Genomic DNA, 16,127 nt, shown 5'->3' with positions numbered 1-16,127 from the left:
TAACGAGCCTCCAACCTGTGGTATATACGGGGACAGGCTTTTTGTCCTCCACGTCTTCCTGGAGTCCTGGGAAGCCGCAAGAGACAGGAGGAAACATTTTCCTTTCGCATACAGCCATCACGTCCCTCTGCATCCGGCCATGTTTCTTGGTGTAGAACCAATTTTTAAGACCAAAGCAGTCGTCGCTTACTTGAAAGATGTGCTACACGTGACAAGCCCAATTATACCATAGTACATCCTCTTTCGAGAGGATACATATACGATAGTGTTCTTTGTATTGCACATGCGTCTAGGTCCTTGGCTTTGAAGGGCTCAGGTGAGGCAGAAGTGCTCCATACATTTTAGCATATCACGTATTTTATACATGGCATCATTCTTTCTGAATGCCTTCTAATGTTCATAGTACACGTCAATAGTCATTCCCATAATTTTATTACTTGTACATTTTATGGAATTTGCATCAACTCTTTTAGGCCCCTTTACAGCCACGGTACATTACGATCACAGAATCCATCTGTCCACTGCGAACTCATTGACATTTGCATGGCGCTCTTTGGCCACACCTGGTCCTTGCGCTATTAAACATCAGACCTCATCTATTCTTAACCCAGATGACGAGGACAACGAAGTTAGCCGGTGCGAGGGCGTGTAATAGGCATGCTCAAAACGTGCATCCTTTCACCTGGTCTGACATTGCATCTATGAGTCGCCCTAACCAGTCACGATTCATCTTGTTCACGCCGTTTCTGTCACTACATTGGCATTGCCCGCTGCGTGCTCTCAATGGCCAACCTACAGCTACGGAAATCTGTACCTGCTCACCTTGCTCATCCCCAGAATATCCAACTCTCTACCGGAACATGCTTCCGCGTAGTAGAGGAATTCTAGGCGGAAACGGCAAACTACGATCTACGCAGCGTACGCTGTCTCCTCCTTATTATCTACAGCCGTCGTTTCTACACCGCACCTAGGTGACGAGGGTAACTCTGATAGCCGGCGCGAGGGTGTGTAAGAGGTATGTTCAAAATGCGCTTCTTTCATCTCATCTTACAATACATCGAAGATGTGTGGCCCTAGCCAGTCACGATTCATGTAGTTCTCGCTGTTCCTGGCACTATCCTGGCATCGTCCACTGCGTGCTCTCGATGGGAAACTTACCGATACGCTAATCTGTATCTGCCCATCATGTTTATCCCCAGAACACCCAGCTCTCTACAGGAACATGCCTCACCAGATTAGAGGGATTTCCCGCGCACACTGCAAAGCATGATCAACGCAGCGCACGCTGTCTCTTCCTTGCTATCTACAACCTTCTTCTCTACTCCGCACCCAGATGACAAGGGGAAGGAAGCCGGCGCGAGGACGTGAAAGAAGCGTGCTCGTGATGTGCATCCTTTCAAATGGTCTGACAGCACGTCGAAGACGCGTAACCCTATCCGGTCGCTCTTTGTCTTCTTAGCGCAGTTTGTGGTACTACCCTGGCCTCGTTCGTGGCGTGGTCTCGATGGCCAACTTACCGATAAGGAAATCTGCACCTTCCCATCATGCTGTTTCCCAGAACACCCAGCTCTCTACCGGAACATGCCTCACCAAAGTAGAGGAATTCCCAGCGCAAACTTCAAACAATGATGTGTACAACACGCGCTTTCTCTTCTTTGCTATCTACACCCGTCGTTTCTATTCTTCATCCAGATCACGAGGGGAACGAAGATAGCCGGCGCGAGGGCGTGTAAGAGGCATGCTCGAAATGTGCATCCTTTCGCCTGGTCTGACATTACATCTATGGGTCGCCCTGGCCACTCACGATTCATCTTCTTCACGCAGTTTCTGTCACTACACTGGCATTGTCCGCTGCGTGCATTCAATGGCTAACTTACAACTACGGGAATCTGTAACTTCCCATCATGCCCATCCCCATAATATCCAGCCCTCTACCTGAACATGCCTCACCGTAGTAGATCGATTCTAGGCGGAAACTGCAAGCCATGATCTGCGCAACGCACGCTGTGTCCATCTTGCTATCTACGCCCGTCGTTTCGACTCCGCACCAAGATGAAGATGGGAGCGAAGATAGCCTGCATGCGGACGTATACGAGGCATGCTCGAAATGTGTATCCTTCCATCTAGTCTGACAGCACGTCGAAGATGAGTCGCCCTAACCAGTCACGATTCATCTTGTTCACGCAGTTTGTGGCAATAAATTGGTCTCGTCCGCTGCGTCTTCTGGATGGCCACCCTACCCATACGGGAATCTGTACCTTCCCATCATTCTCATCATCAGAACACCCAGCTCACTACCCCAATATGCCTGACCAGAGTAGAATTCCCCTAGGAAACTACCAACCATCATGTGCGCTGCGCATGCTGTCTTCTCCATGTTATCTTCACCCATCGTTTCTGCTCCGAACCCAGCTGCCTAGGGGAACGAAGATAGCCTGCGCGAGAGAGCATAAAAGGCATGCTCGAAATCTGCATCCTTTCTTCTGGTCTGACATTACATCGAAGATGTGTGGCTTTAACCAGTGATGATTCATCTAGTTCTCGCAGTTTCTGGAACTTTCCTGGCATCGTCAGCTTCGAGCTCTCGATGGTGAACCTACCGATAGCGAAATCTGCATCTTCCCATCATGCTCATACCTAGAACACCCTGCTCTCTACCGGAACATGCCTCACCAGAGTAGAATAATTCCCGGCGTTGACTGCAAACCATGATCTGCGTTGCACAGGCTGTCTCCTCCTTGCTATCTACACCCATCATTTCTACTCCACACGGAGATGATGAGAGCAACGAAGATAGCTGGCGTAAGGGCCCGTAAGAGGCAAGTTCCGCAGCAGCTGAGGTGGCGGGACTCCACCTGGCGGGAGATCACCCGGCTCAGGACCTCCCTAGGCAACCAGTGACGGAGCTGAATGACTCGAGACCAGCTTTCCAGGCACTCACCGAGCGCCATCGGTATGGAGTCACGAAGACCCGCCTGAGAGCGAAACTCTCTGCCCTCTCTGTATAGTGGCTAGCCGTATTCCTGCACGGGCTGGCTTCCCACGTGGGGAGCGTCGGGAACGCGGAGGTGGACGCCCTTGCTAAGGCCGTCCACCACCCAACCATCCCATTCACCAGACCAGTCGCAGCATCGGGCATCTTCAGACTACGGCTTAAGCAGCTCTGACTACCAGCCATCCGGACACCGGGGTAGCTACCAACCGAGCCGCAAAGCTGCTCCCTGAGAATGGTCTCTCGCGAGAGCACTGCTCCACGCTCCTGCGTCTGCACAAGGGCTCCGTGCTGACGGCAGCCAGACTGCTGTCAAGAGGCGCATCGTCTCGCCGCCCTGCAGAAGGTTCGGCCACGCCGAAAACCTCGAGCATCTGCTCTTTACCTGTCCTGCATTAGCTCAAGAACGTGCTCAAATCTTTACCACGTGCCGGTGGTACAGACAACCGGCTGCTTCAGGCACACACTTGCTCTTCCAGGCCAGTTACCACCTTCCAGCATTTGTGAGCCTGCTGGAATATGTGGAAACAAACGGCCTCCTAGATCGCCACTAAACATCGGCCTCCCATGTGCCAATGCCTCCTACACCGGCAGTCTGCGTCCTTGGATAATTCTGTCCCATGCTGACTGACACCTACTCTCTCTTTTCCCTTTTACCCCCTCATCTTGCATCGCCCGTCCGCCTCCCCCAGTACGCCGCGCCATGCTGCCATATAGGCTGCAGAATAAGCGTTCTTTCTCCTCCCCCAAACCACCAAGAAGTACAGAAAGCCATGTGAGCTGCCTGTGAGAGCTGTGTGAGAGAACTGTGTGAGACCCTGTGAGAGCCTGTGAGAGTGCCTCGCGCAGACACGCGCTCGTTCCAGTGTTCGCGCGTTCTAAGTTGTCTTCTTCCACAGCTGGCTCCGATGCCGCTCATCATGCCAGAAAAAAGGGAATATAAGAAATAATTCAGGCATTCGAACCCACGACCTTCGGTGGGAGCGAACTCTAGAGCCTGTGTAAAAGTCGAACCCTCGACCTTTTGTGTTAAGGCGAAGTTAAGCAAGGAACACTTAATTCAGAGCTAATTAAAACATTCGAACAAACGACATTTGGTGGGAGTCACACCCTCGACCTTTGGTAAGAGTCGAACCCACGACCTTTGGTATGAATTAGGGCGAAGGTAATTAAGACCCAGATAATTAAGGTAGCACCAATTAAGGCACTCGAAGCCACGACCTTTGGTGGGAGAAAATAAGTAATAGGAAGCAATAACTCATCCAATGACAATGTCACGTAATTTAATGAATGTCTCTTGAGCACGCAAGCTTTCGCATTCGCCCCTTTTTTACGTATGCTAAAGCAAGTGTAAATATTTTTTTAGGTGGCTCAGTGGCAGCTATATCAGCTTTAGAAGCGGAGTTCAACCAACGTTTATAGTTTAGCACAGTGATGTTGCGATAGCAGTATCTTGTATCTTAGGATCGAAGATGCATTTTTTATGTATCGGAAAAATAGGTACTGATAGAAGTCTTGCCAGACGTAGTGCGATACAGATAGAAGATACCCAAAGGGGATCTAAGATAGTATCTAAGATACATGTATCTTCGATACTACTCAGCACTGGCTGCAGTACGCTGATTGTGAAGAAGGTAGCCCGTGTCTCCACCATTTGGACACTACAGTCTTTACCAAATTGAGGTGATAATAGCTGAGTCACCTGTTACAGATTATTTCGTGAAAAATGTTACTGGTTACGTGTATTTCTTTTTAAAAAAGTAAATTATTTATAGTGACAGTCACCGAGTAAGCAAAGTAATCGCTGTTACATGGTAAGCAAAACGTAGCTGATGATGTAAGTAATTATTCACAAATAATTCGCTATGTAAAGGTATCGTGTCATGTGACCATATTGCTGTTAGAAGAGATGTTTTTATGTTTCAAGATGGCATAACGACGTCGCTCCTTGTTCTGCGTCAAACTTTGTCTCCCTGACAAGTATTTCAGCTATGCTTAAAGATATATTCTTACCATGCTCGCAAGCTCGCCATCCTCAGTCCCGTTCTTCCACAGACATCTATCTTCCTGACATTGTTCATACGGCGAAATATCCAGCATTGAAGCAACAGCGAATGTGCGTGGGCCTTTCCTCTAGACTTGCGTCGTTTCAATAAAAAGTCCATCTAGGTGGCGCGGGGTATTAGGAGAGCTCCCCATCGCCATCGACCATGTTATTAGCATTCTATCAATCTAACAGAGTAACGTTGGCTGATCGAGTGCTTTTGTCGCCTGTCTAGCATATTTATTCCAAAGTATCGGCTGGCAGTATGACAAAGGCGATGCTACCGCGAGCAGCGCTGGTCATCTCACATTCCCGTCACAGTGTCTTTGAGGCGGTCAGTTTCTTTAATGCGGCAAAATGATTTGTTTTTCACTGTGAGTGAACACATCAACGCCAGTTTCTTTTTTCACAGCAACGAAACTGCTGCTACACATCAAAGTGGCGGACATCAGTGAGGCGGTTGAATTTCCTCAGCAGACGGAGGCCATGAAAAATGAGGGGTCTGAAAAGCCGTCATTTACATTTTTATCACTCACTTTAGTTGGCGGTGTTGATATTTACACCTAGTGTGTCCTTGGAATGAGGCACCACTTATCTATAATTAATTTTCTTCGTCTTACAGAGCCTGCGCAACATAAGACTGACTTCTGTGAACTTCTGCGGCCTCCTTACACTCAATGTGGCGTCCTAGTGGCTCATATTTACGCCTATACGCTGCTGAATTGGGAGCGTACTGAGCGGGAGACTAAGAAAGAGCCACCGAATGCAAAAAAACTCGCTAGAAATGCCATTCTGAAAGATGTAAATTAAGTTGTCGAAGCCGAATTCTATCACTTGATCGCGCTGTAGAAGATTTCATTCCACAGGTTAAAAATAACAAATATAAAACATGTACGAAACCTGGGCAGAATGTAGCTAATCTTGTATAGAATATTGTTGCTAATCTTGTAGTTGTGATTATATCTTGAAATATCTTGCGCACCTGGTATACTCCCATCACTGACGTGGCTTCTCCGCCACAGAGCCTCTTGACGACACGCAACGCGCCCATGAAAACGCCTTCGTAGCACTATAGAATGCGGCCGTGTGTACTCCCCTACATTTATCCTGCTGCTGCTACTGAAACACATGAAGGCATCAGTGCTATTCGGCTTGGAAATGCATAGTACTTTTTTCCGTTAACATCACGATTCGAATTATATGGCATCAGCTGTTCAGGCCATGCTCTCATTATGGCGGGTGTTAATTGCTCCGTTATTGAGACAGCGCCCACTGCATCGCTTCTTCAAGAACGACGGCCGTTATTGAGAAACCTGCCTTTCGACATCATAATATTTTCACAAGACATATATATCACCGCCTTGCCTGCTTCACTTACAAGCTCGAGCGATATGGCCAGCGGCGCCTGGCCCAAGTACTCGAATATTAGCACAGTCATGCACTCACGATAACGAGCTAACTGCCACTCTATCAGCAATACTCTGTTTTATTCCCCCACGCAACGTGCCAAGTCAGCGAATCGAGTACAAATGAGTTACAGCTGTGCTGACCATCGATTTTCGGCCCCCTCCACCTCAAGTCCAGAGATCCATTTGTTCAATAGGCACTATCACTCTCTCCGATGAAGCATGTCTCTGACTACCATAAATGGTTTCCTTTATCCCGCACTAGGTCATGTACAAAATATATGTTCATCCTTTCACAGCGACACGCTTTGAGAGCAGTTCAAATACCTATAATCTCAGCACGCTTCCTCTTTTAGACGCTTGTAAGGAACGTGTAAACTTTGATGACCCAATAATTTTTTCTTCGACTAATAATAATTCATTCATTATTTAACCTTTCATTGTTTATAGCATTCAATGCAATATTTTTTATTGATTAAATAAGTAATCGAAATTGTGACCTATTTAGAAGGCAAAACAGCGCCTAAGACGAGGACTAACAAAGACATACAACACTTGTCGTGACTAACCTTGCAAAATACTATTGAAGGTGGTAAAATAGGGCGCACGAGCGACAAAGAGAGGGGACGGCCAGGCCACCCTGCCAGCTACACCCTTTTCCACGCCACTCCGAGGTTAGTCAGCGCATGTGTTGTAGATCTTTCTTAACCGTCATCTTACGCGCTGCTTACCTCCCCTTCCGAATGGAACACCAACTAGCTCAAAGTCAAACCCTTACGCAGTTATCTGCTTTTGTAGGGCCTTATTTTAACGTTTGAGAGGTGGGAGCAAGTCTGAAGCACAAGTGTATAAACTTTTGGTAAAGTATAATCGCTTACTTGTCAATGACCAAGTAGAATTGGCACTAATGGCTTTTGAAAAGACAAATAATATATGTTGTAAAATGGGACTCACTGCAGCATTAAATGAGATACATGGTACTAGTGAAACCTTGTACGGTACAGTTAAAGAAGAAATAAGAAAAATGTCAGAAGTGAAAGGTGAAGTTCAATTGAAATATGCGTGAAATTGTATATATGGACAGAGGGAAAAATTACTGGGGCCCTGTAGGATAGGATAGGCATAACTTTAATAAAGTGCCGGCAAACGACGGTTTAACGCGTCGTGACGCTGGCCAAGCGTCGACCCGGGGTTATACGCTACTCTGCACTAGCCCAGTTGGGCCCGTTTGTAGTGGGTTATGAGGCTTTTGCTTTTCGAGCGCACCCCGGGCCTGTTGGATGGCCCATAGTTGTGAGTCCTTGTCTGCAGACTTCAGTGCACATTGAAGTTCGGGCGGGTAAGTCCTGGAAGTAGCTGCCGTCGGGAACCTGGCACAGTCCTACATGATATGCCATTGGTCCGCCGGACGACCCACTGCACAAACACCGCAAAGCCCACTCGGATAGAGCTCTGGGTGAAGCACGTGCAGCAATGCGGGGGCAAGGAGTGACGCGGTCTGTATTTTCCTTAGGATTACGGCCTCCTCCCGACTGAGTCCCGGGTGGGGAGGCGGCATTGTCCGTCGAGCTAAGCGGTTACACTTGGTTACTTCGGCATAACTAGTCAATCTGTCCTTGGTTTCGAACCACCACGCGGAAAGTAAGCGCTCGTGCCGCCGAATGGGCCGTCTCGTTGTGGTTCGGTGAAGATGCACACTCGGCGGCGTGCGCCGGGAACCACTTGATACAGACGGTGCTGCCGTGGTCTTGAAGTTGGAGCTTGCCGATGATGGCGGCCGCCGGCGCGCATATTCGCCCCTTGGCAAAGTTGCGCACGGCATTCCTCGAGTCGCTGAGCACGGTGCGACACTCGGCCTCGGTGATCGCCAGAGCGATGGCAACCTCCTCAGCGTCTGTGGCGTTCGTGCACCACACGCTCGCTGCCGTTATCTTGGTGCCGGTAGCCGCCGCAACGACCACTGCCGCGAAGCCTACCCGCTTGTATTCCGCGGCGTCGACGTACCAGGCGTGCGGGTCTTGGGCGTGTTGTTCGGTGAGGGCCTTGGCCCACGCCGGCCGCCATTCTTGGTTGTACTCTGGGTGCATGTTCTTCGGGATGGGGTCCACGTAAATGTGGGCCCGCGCCTCATCTGTGATCTCGCACGGTTACCGGCTGGGATCTTGGGAGTTGTAACCCAGGGACGTCAGTACACTGCGGCCCGTCTTGGTCGTAGAGAGGCGCTCGAATTGCGCAGTGAGCTGCGCCTCGGCTATTTCTTATAGGGTGTTTTGGACGCCGAGCTGCAAGAACCGAGCTGTACTCGTGGTCTCCATTAAACCCAGCGCCGTCTTGTAAGCCCGTCTGATGAGCGTGTTGATCTTGGTCCTGTCAGTGACGTGCCAGTTGAGGTAGGCCGCAACGTAGGCGGTGTGAGTGATCACGAACGACTGGACAAGGCGCACGAGTCTGTCTTCACGCATGCCCGCCAGTCGTGTAGAGACTCGGTGTATGAGCCGGATGGCATCCATTGCCTTGGTGGTAAGCTTGTTGATGGTCTCGTCGTTGCGGCCGCTCTTGTTGAGCAGCAGGCCCAGGACCCTGATCTTGGGAACTTCGGGCATGCGTTGCCCACGATGCAGTCACAATCTTGATGTGATCACACTCCCGAAGGGGAGCGCGCATCCGTCCCGGTCGAAGCTGTGTGAGGACGAACAGCTCGGATATGGCTGGCGAGCACATTAGGCCTGTGCCGTCAAGGTGCTGCTCGATGGCGTTAACCGCCGCTTGCAACTGTTGCTCGATGCTGGCGTCGGTGCCGCCGGCCGCCCATAGGGTAATGTCGTCGGCATAGATCGTATGCCGGACGCCGGTCCCCGCTACTGCCCTCGCTACCCCGATCATGACGAGGTTAAAGAGCAACGGCGAGATGACCGAACCCTGTGGAGTACCCGTACTGCCGAGCTTGTGTTTGGGGAGCTTGAGGTCTCCGGCGTGCAGTTCCACCGTGCGGTCGGTCAAGAAGTCTTGAATATAATTGTAGCTCGTTACCCCCATGTTGAGTCTTGATGCTTGTGCTAATATGGCTGAGTGTTTGACTTTGTCGAATACACTTTGTAAATCGAGACCCAGAATTACTTTGGGGCCCTGTAACATAAAACTATTCCAATCTGTTTTTATTCCAGTCTCGTGACGTGAAATTTACGCAACCGCCGAAGCAAGCATCGGGCAGTAACCAACCGCGTTGTTTGAAAAGGCCAATGAAACGCGGTCCTCGTTTATAGGAGGACACTTATTTTGCTTTCGAAGTGAATAGCACTGTCTACATCAAGCAGTTTTTCTGATCTAACTGGCTGACTTTAAGCAAGGAGCACGCTCAAGTGCAGAGCGTTTCGATGGGGCCGAGCCAGTACAGCGAAAGGAGATAACCGGATGAGAAGGGTGGTGCCGGCGCCTGCGATTGGTCCGTTTTCCCTTGCTCAGCTTGCGGTGGCTGGTCGAATATCGTGAAACGTGCAATGGAACCCTAAAAATTCTGCTAAAACGAATCCTCAGCAAAGAAGGCTTAGCAGAACGATGTTGTAAACGTTACGAAAGGGTTCGATAACATTACAAGGCTACGCTAAAGGTTTAATAAAACGCAAATGAACCGATGCTCTCTGGTAGGTTCCAGTAACCAGTGCCTGAGCGATCGGCGGGCAGCCATATTCTATTCCTTTCGGAACAGGGCAGTCCCCGGATAAAATCAGAGGATAAAATCTGGTCAACGCTGTCGGAACGAAATCACTTAGAATGGGTGCAATGCAGGATCTGCTGGACATGCCTTTGGCCTGCAAATAGTGTTTCTTATTAAAAGCGATAAAAATATTTTGGAGAAAAAAATTTAAAGGGGTAAAAAAATTGTCAACAGACATGCCAGCCGAATTCTCGAAAGGAACGACGCCAGCATTGACCAGATTTTATTCTCTGTTTTTAGTCGGAACGAAGTCGCGAAAGTGAACCGATATGTTGACAATTTTTTGGTCAAATTGGACAAGCAGAGCCCTTTTACACTACTGTGCTACTGTTAATAAAATTTGGGATACTCTTAAACAGCATGGAAAGGGACTGACGTTCACTTCCGAGTAACCGAAGCAGAATGCCCTTCAGTTTCTACACCTACGCGACAAAATTGGCGAGGGACATTCGTGTTGGGCCGATGCTCCACGTGTACAAACGCAGCCTTTGCCTTATGATTCCGCCCTTTCAAAGGTCGTAAAGCGAAGTATTGTGAACCTATGCTTGGTATCAGCACTAAAGAAATCGTGCGAACATGAAATGCAAGCCAGGTTTAATGGTCAATTGGAAAGATTTTCAGCTTCTGGTCACCCTCAGTTGGTCATGCCAGTTGTTGCCGAGACCCTCGTGAAAAAGGTGAAAAAGCGCACGACGAGCCTGAAGACGAGTGAAGAGGAAGGAAGCTTGCGACTGAAAGTGGTACTCTACCTACACAAAATTTTGCACAAGCCGAAAAAGGTTGCTGGCAGGTTTGGATCGAATCCGCAGGATCGAATCCCGGCAACAGCGGCCGCATTACGATGGGAGCGAAAACACCCGTGTACTTAGATTTAGGTGCACGCTAAAGAACCACAGGTGGTCAAAATTTCAGGAGTCCTCCACTACGGCGTGCCTCATAATTAGAAAGTGGTTTTGGCCTGCAAAATCCCATACTTTTTTTCAATCTTTCTTCTGGGAGCATTTTTTGGCGCTGCTGTTATGCCTGAAATTTGATGTTTACTCTCTATTCTGTGAAACTATTCAGGAGAATAAGTGAGATGCCGTTCATCCAAGTGCGCCTTCAGCCTTTCTTTTCGATTTGACTGCGCTCTTCATAATTTGTCATAAATAAATAGCAACTTTCCTCATTTTCTATCCCCTTCAGCTGCAATAACTTGTTAGGGCAGAATAAAATTTACTCACATGATGCTGAATTTTCCGTATGTAGGCAGGTGTTGATCCCCAAGGCGAATATTTTGCTACATTCGGGAGATTTTTTACAAACCATTCGACTAACGCATCTTTCTGGAAAAGAAATGCAGGGAAACAAATTCACTTTAAAAAATATTTTGAAATTTCAGCATGATATTTTGCAGCTCGTTTTTAAGTAAGACTATGGAGATTTCATATAAAACGGGTACGAGGGTAGCCAACGCGGCGCTCTTGCAATGGACTACTAAGGCAAGGCGGATATGTTTTGCAGCAAAGAACGTAAGTTTCACAAAATAAATTACATTTTTTTAATTAGCATCTGTATTAAATTCTAGCAACACTTACACGGCTAATTTGGTGGCACTCACAATTATAATGCGCTGCACAAAATACATTGCCAAAATCCCTTTTCTTTACATATTCATCGCCAAATTTAAACGCTCGATTCAAGCAACAATGTGACCGTGTGCAGAAAACGCCGGCCCGCGAATACGACCGACGGAAAAGTGCCAATCGCATGACTAACTTTGAATGATGTGCGGCCAACACGGCCTGCCAAGGTAGATGATACTTGCCAACCGAAACGTGCTGTATCTGCCGCGACGCTCAGTTTCAAATTTCGTGGTTCTTTCTTTGACGAGGCGGTTGCACATGGTGGGATACTCCTCGTCTGATTTAGCTGTGTGTGGTAAATAACATTCTTCAAGAAATGTGGTTGGTGGTTACTGTACAGCATATTTCTCATTGGTTTTCTTTTACTTTTGCTACATTAGCCGTCATTGCCCGCGCCAGCGAGGAGTGAAAATATGCATTGCGATTAAGACTAAATTGTAAATATAGAAATGTGCCGAGTGCGTCAACTGTTGCATGAAAGCACTTCTGCAATATGACGGAAATAACCTTTTTCTGCCCTCTCTGTATAGTGCGGGAGCTCAAGCTGAACATATCATTGAGCTAGACAACCACCCTTTTTTATCCGCAAAAATTAGGCACATATTTTTTTCCCAGTCTGCAATTCTGCGCTTTTTGCTGGAGTTTTAAAATTGAATTACATTTACATTACCTAGCCTGCCATTTTAATGCATATATAGCAATCAAATGAAACGAAGGAAGAGATAGAATCAATGCTGAGTATGCTTTAATGAGACAGCAACCGACTCCTACTGCTACTGCAACTAAAATTAGCACGTTTTTGTATAACCAAATTCATCAAGCTTTTCAGCGTCCGCCATTATGCACGGTGCATCAGTGAAATTTGAATACGCGCTAGATTTGTTGCAACATTTGGTAAAGCTATCGTGGCATTACATTTATCTATGGTTTATCGATTCACTTCCGCGAAATTACTTCTACTCTTTCCCAGCAATTCAACGTGTGGTAATTTGATAGAAACGGCATAACAAAGATCTCCAAAAGGTTTTTAATAGAGCTAGTTGGTTTATTCTTCGAGAAATGTAGCAGCAGAACTTGTGGAATACAGCCATAGAAAGGAACGAATAGACGTAGACGCAGCTGCACTGATTTCTTGATTGAAATTCCCGCGCATTTTATTTCGTCACCACATCTCATCATCTTGCTAAAGGCTTCTCTCAAAAATGCGACTTCTCTTGTGAAGGCCACTGATCGTGTGCTTGCACATTGCACGCCTCTCTGAGTTATCTCAAATGCCTCGAGAATTTCCCGAGTTAGTCTATCGTCATTCTTTTTCAGGACTTGCACAACATGCAATTTGGGGGTGGGCGTGCGCACTTGGCTATCTTTTTCTTTCTTGTTCATTTCGCAACGTCTAGATTGTTGCCAGGGGTGCCTGAAAGTTATGATGTGGGCTCTTTTATCCGTTCATTTGGGCATCTTCCCGTTTGACATAAGTATTCTTTTCAACAGGAAAGGGTGATGGTGTGTACTAATCCTTTGACGCAATGGCAGTATCTGGTCTCGTGCGCGATCTGGCAACTTGGTTTCTTGTTTTCATGGTTCACTCGTGCGCACATACATTTTCCCTGTTTTGTGCGGAGCACACTACTCCGATGTCATGAGTTTTTTTTTTTTTTGGCAGCATGCGCGAAGAAAATTCAAGGCTCCATCAAGGAAAGGTGCATCACACGGATCTATCGATACGTAGATGCCTTCTTGGTCCTATGCCAAACAAGCTCAAGAATATTGTTCTCAGATCCTTTCGGTCTATTTGCCCCGAGCTGAACTTCACTTACGAGTTTGCGAAGCCAAGTTGCTTGCATTTCCTTGGCATATTCCTAGATTTAAAACCGGTACATCTACGCTGAATGTACGAGCCCCAGAGCAAAGAAACAATTTCTTTCCGGCACGTTAGGCCATTCCAAGACTCTAAAACTGTCAACAGCGAGTGCAGTGTTTATTTGAGCACGGAAGAAATCCTACCATCATCAAACAGAACCAAGATTTCAGCAACCGCTACATAGGCTGAAAAATTCAGTGTACCCCGTGTCGATGCTATGCAGCATAGCCGAGCGCCTCGTAAAGAAGATGAAAGGAAAACAAGAAAGCAAAAGGGCGGACCTGAAGTTTCGCATGCACAAAAGAAACATGCAAAAACTCCACATGTGACTCGACTGACCCACCATCTCATCAAGATTGGTGAAATACACGGCGTCCGAGAAATGTGTTCAGCACCAAACAAGGCAAAAGTATGGGCGCACCATTAAACTAGGAAAACTAGAAACCACCATGTCAGATTGCAATGTTAATCAGGAAGATGCCTAAATGATCAGATAAGAGAGCACACATCATAACTTGCAGGCACCCCTGGCAACAATCTAAGCTTGCACTGCAAACGTTTCGAAATGAACAAGAAAGGAAAAGATAGCGAAGTGCGCACGTGCACGCCCAAATTGCATGATGTGCAATCCTTGAAATAGAATTGTGATAGGCTAACTCCAAAGATTTTTGAGGTATTTGAGATAAATCAGAGAGGCGTGCAATGTGTAAGCACATTATCAGTGGCCTTGACAATAAAAGAAGTCGCCTTTTTGAAAGAAGCCTTTACGTAGTTGAAAGGGACGAGATGTGGCGACGAAATAAAATGCGTTGGAATTTCAATTAAAAGATATCAATTGGCAGTGTAGCTGGGTCTACGTCCACTCATTTGTTTCAATTGCTGAGTTCTCGATTTATGCCGCAATCTTCGCACAACAGGGATGTTTATTTCAAAGAACCATGGTTCGAGTCATTGCACTGCAAAAAAAAAAGAATCTGCTATAGCGATTCATCACATATGTATTTGTTACTGAAACGATTGCATCTACAAAGACCGAAGTGCAATGCCACACATAGAGAGTAATCCCTCGTTAATCACAGTCACGCCTGGAGGGCCAGCCGGTGACACGTCAACTGGCTGACACCCACGGCGCTACCTCACATTCCTCTACCGACGTTGAATAGCACACCTCTATTTTCAATTCTACACCCTCACCGCTAACACACACTCTTCGTTGCCACGCCTTACTCCCGCTCCCTTTTAGAAGAACGCTGCCTGTATATAGCCTGCCGTGGGAAGCATATGCTGCTTTGAAGAAGAGAAGTACACTTGTCGAAACGTTTGGTCCCTCATTTACCTTGTTTTCGTTTTGCTCATCGTCTTGAATTTCCATCTCCCGCCTTCCCCTTGTTTCCCCTCATCTATGGTGTTCGTCATCAGATAGTAGTTACCTCTTTTGTACGTATACGTTTTCCGAGGTCGTGCCACAACGGCTAGCGGATGCCTGCAAAAGACACTTGCTAACACTGCATCGTGGTCACTGATAGCAGACAGGGGACATATGTATTCTGATAAACTGTCTGAGTTGGAAAAAAACATGTCTAGCGTTGAATACCATGTCTAGCGTATCGTGTGGCCTGCAAATCGACGTATTCACACAGCTCTTTAGTCGCTCCCATGTTAGTGAATGCGAGGGAAATTTTCGAGTTACATGATAAACTGGAAAGAAATCTTTCCAGGCAACTTGCAGCATTGAAAGTCGCTACAAATGAAAAAGTTTATTTTAATTTTATGTATATCCAGTGACGCGATGCGGCAGATAGAATAAATAACTATTGCGAGGGCTATGGCAGAAAGAACCAAAGGAACCTCACCATCTGAAAGAAAAACGTCCCAGCACACAGGTTCACAAGTACTGCAATGGGCCAAAGGAGAAACAAGAAAAATTTTGTTGACCAAAGCGAAAACGCCCCCACCATGCGCGTTGCGTTGATGACGGTGTAGATCAAATTAAGATGTTGGCCACATGGAGCAGCTTCTCGAGTTGGAGGACACCAGTGAGTTGCGCGTAGAACAAAGATTGCCTAACGCCTGCCACAGCCCAGAGCATTACAAAAAATAATGTAGGAGCACTGTAAACATTGATGAATCATAACACTGGTACTGCTTTGTGCCACCTTAAAGAAAAGCATGGTGTTCACAAGGATGGACAATCCTGTGCGTGACTCTTGTTAGCATCAACATGTCGGTTACGCTGTTACAACAAGAGCCTGGAAGAAGGCTTAGCGATGCATTGTACAGAGTGTACCAATTTATTTGCACAAACGACTCCTTTCCTCTATTTGAAGGAGATAGAGATGTATGCGAGACAAATTTTGCACAGTAACCATCCTGACCCAAATTGAAGCCTTGGAGTTTTAAAATCAGCTTGTTGCGAATGAACGGCTCCTTGTTGTCCTTTTTGCAAACTAGGGCAGTATATCATGGAAATCTTGTCAATCACAG

This window comes from Dermacentor andersoni, chromosome 1 (genome assembly GCF_023375885.2).
Source record: "Dermacentor andersoni chromosome 1, qqDerAnde1_hic_scaffold, whole genome shotgun sequence".
Lineage (NCBI taxonomy): Eukaryota > Metazoa > Arthropoda > Arachnida > Ixodida > Ixodidae > Dermacentor > Dermacentor andersoni.
Note: the sequence above shows the minus strand (reverse complement) of the source record.